The sequence below is a fragment of the Anneissia japonica genome, unplaced genomic scaffold (assembly GCF_011630105.1).
Source record: "Anneissia japonica isolate Jap-2015-1 unplaced genomic scaffold, ASM1163010v1 scaffold287960_len3192837_cov198, whole genome shotgun sequence".
NCBI classification, from domain to species: Eukaryota; Metazoa; Echinodermata; class Crinoidea; order Comatulida; family Comatulidae; genus Anneissia; species Anneissia japonica.
Window position 1 is genome coordinate 65474 of NW_022712725.1, and position 3229 is coordinate 68702.

Consider the following 3229-nt stretch of genomic DNA (forward strand, 5'->3'; position numbering starts at 1 on the left):
GTCGCAAAAATTGATTTTGAGTTATTAATACAGTGTTAGAGCGTAAAATAATAGCTATAAAATGGGGGAAAAAATCATTCAAATCGGACATTTCCTTATGAAGTTACAAGCGTTTAACCACACAGCTGTTTAAAGAACAATATATGAGAAATTATCTGTCAAAGTTTATGATTTCAGGCATTTCTCATGCAGAAACTATCTTTAAATCCTTAAAAAGTATTGTTTTAACATTGAAAATGGGGAAAAGAATAGCATAGAATGATGTGTAGATATATAAAGGTTAGTTTGGTGCAATAAAATAGATTTTTTTAAATTTGACATTCCAGCATGTTTTGGCCATTTTCTCTGAAACACGATTTGCGACGAGTGACTGGTTTGGCTTGTCTTTGCCACATATTTTAATGATGGTGCTGCTATTTCAACCATAGTTTTATTCTTACATGATATATGAACACACTTTTGTAAGTGCACTCCCTGGTGTTGCATCCATTGTATTTATTGTATTGTTGTGTAGTCTGAAGTATCCAGCCTTTAGAAAACCATGAAGAAAGTAAATCAGGTTTGACTTTCTCCATGGGATAAACCATAGGGAAAATAGAAAGAATTCTATTTTCTCTGTATAAATGAAACTAAGTATCTGTGTGGTCACTTTACTTTATGATCTCAAAGGTCAGAGTAATTAGGATTTAATGTTTGTGCCACACACAGATCAACATAGGCTGCAAAAATTCAATTCATATGATCAGAATTATGTTTTGAATCAAATCTGTAAGTTATTAGGGTTCCGGAAACTGATAATTTGCTATATAAAGAGCTACTAGCTGACTGAATTCATTAATCTACCAGTTGAAGGGGCACAATTGTAATGACCTTTCCATCCCCAAGAGACATCCGTAATACCAATATCTCACATCTTGATGGTAGTTTAATGCTTTACTGTCACCTAGAATGGCAATATATTTCTATCAAATGTATTGCAACACTATGTTTCACCTTGACAATATTGATTGACCTTTGTGCACTACAATTAAGATCACAGTTTTCAATATGGAAACAAAATTTTATTATTAAAATTAACATAATTTAACAGTTTTGCTAAAAATTACCAGTTATGCTTTCATTAGCCTCTATAATAATTGGAAATATTAAGCTACAGTAGCCCTATTTTTTAAATATTTAACTTCTTTAATTTTCTTGTTTTTTAATTATTATGTTTACCAAATCTGGACCTCTTAGAAAACCATTACTTCAATTATATTGAAAGAGCTTTTAAAATAAAGAAAGATTTGTATTTTGTGGTATTGAATTATGCATTAAACAAATATTCCATGTGTTATTGTTTTCAAACATATTCAAATAAAGTTTATGCAAATCAGTACTTAGTAATGATTTCGTAATAACTTATTGAATGTTGTGAATATCATCCCTTATTGGCTCAAGTATTATAGCATTAGCAATTAGATAATTAAATCTTAAAACTTGAATTATTAGTTAATATTGGATTACTAAGCAAGTATATCAACATTCTTCAAAAAATAATTATGAAAGTATCATTTGGCAATTAAAAGCTGATAGCATCTGAAAAGGAATTGAGATCTTAACATTAAATCTCAAGCCACAAAGATATTTTGCTTAATTTTTAATAAACAATGTAACCATTTTTCTCTGAATTTTACTTTAATATCCAGCAGAAATTTCTGTACAACTCTTGATATTTTAAAAAACCCTGGAAAGATTTTATGGTAAATATACATTAAATACATGCATTTGACATTCGCCTTATTACACTGAATATTTACTCTAGCAGTCTCGACAGGTTATTATTACCCTAATTATTACGATTTCTTTTAGAGTAGATTTGATATACGTGGAACTAGTACACATGACATAAGTAGGTAAAATAAGTAACTCCGTTGATAAGTCGTTCAGACACTTCGTACACTTACAGCTATTGGTTTTCACAGATTTATCCACATTAATATCTTGAAAGAAAGCTGATAAGTGTGGAAATTGTGAGCTACACCTTTCCAATACTGTTCACATATAGTATTAGTTGACTCGCTGTAATTGTCGACCCCAAATGTTAGACCCAAATTTTTAGTTTTTTTATTAGTTGACCTATGTGCATTTATGGAACTGTTAGCCTACACATAATTTTAACACATTTTATATGGTCCAGTGAAACCAAGAAGCATGTAAAGTGATACTCAAAACTATTGTATAAGGTTTTTTTTCATATTGCAGTACATATTTTATTTAAATTGCTACTGGTAACTTCATTTCATATTTGGTGTGTCTGTGATATCTACATGATCGAAATGAACAAGTAATCGTTGAAGGGTCCATCTGTTCTGTTTTGTTGCTTGAAAGCAAGAAAACTATTGATCATTGAAACAAACATTCTTTGATATGTTAACTTAAATGTTAATAGTGATTGAATACCTTGCAAAATTTAGTAAAAACCTCATGTTTTGACTTGTTGGCTTTTCTTAATCCATCTAAGCTTTATCTTGGCTGGCTAGTGTCTTGTTGACTGCAGTGCTCTTTACAATCCATGATTTTTGTTATAGATGTTTTAGATTGATTAATATATATAAAACAGCACCAAAATTTTTGATGAAAATTTGTTTACATATATACATACGAGGATTTACATTAATAAACCATCCTGTTTGATGTTGTGCCGCACTTGGTTTCTTGATCCGAGCAAATCTTGGCGCATTTAATCAGTATGGATAGGTAGTGATGCATACTGTAATCACCGCAACAGACATGCACAATAGGATTTATTTAAATTGACTAGATGATATAAACAGATACCAATCATACTGTAGTGTTGCGATGAACATAAAGACACCACTAATTCATTTCTAATTTTCTTGACAGCATACTTAATTGTGAAAATAATAATAATATGTCGTTCTTATATAGCGCTTCATGCCTTTACAAGGCCTCTAAGCGCTTCACATTACTACCCCGGTCATTGGATCAAACACATATGGAACACATTGAACACCAAATTGAATTAGTAAATGAAATTATATTATCATTCCATAATATTGCAGCTAGTAATCAGTGCAGGTTGTGTTGGAACCTACCAGGTACCCACTTGTACTCCTGGATGGAGAGAGGCAAACGTAGATAAAGTGCCTTGCCCAAGGACACAAGCGATTTGCACAGCCAGAGTTTCGAACCCCCAACCTCAAGGTTGGGAGTCCAAGCCACAACC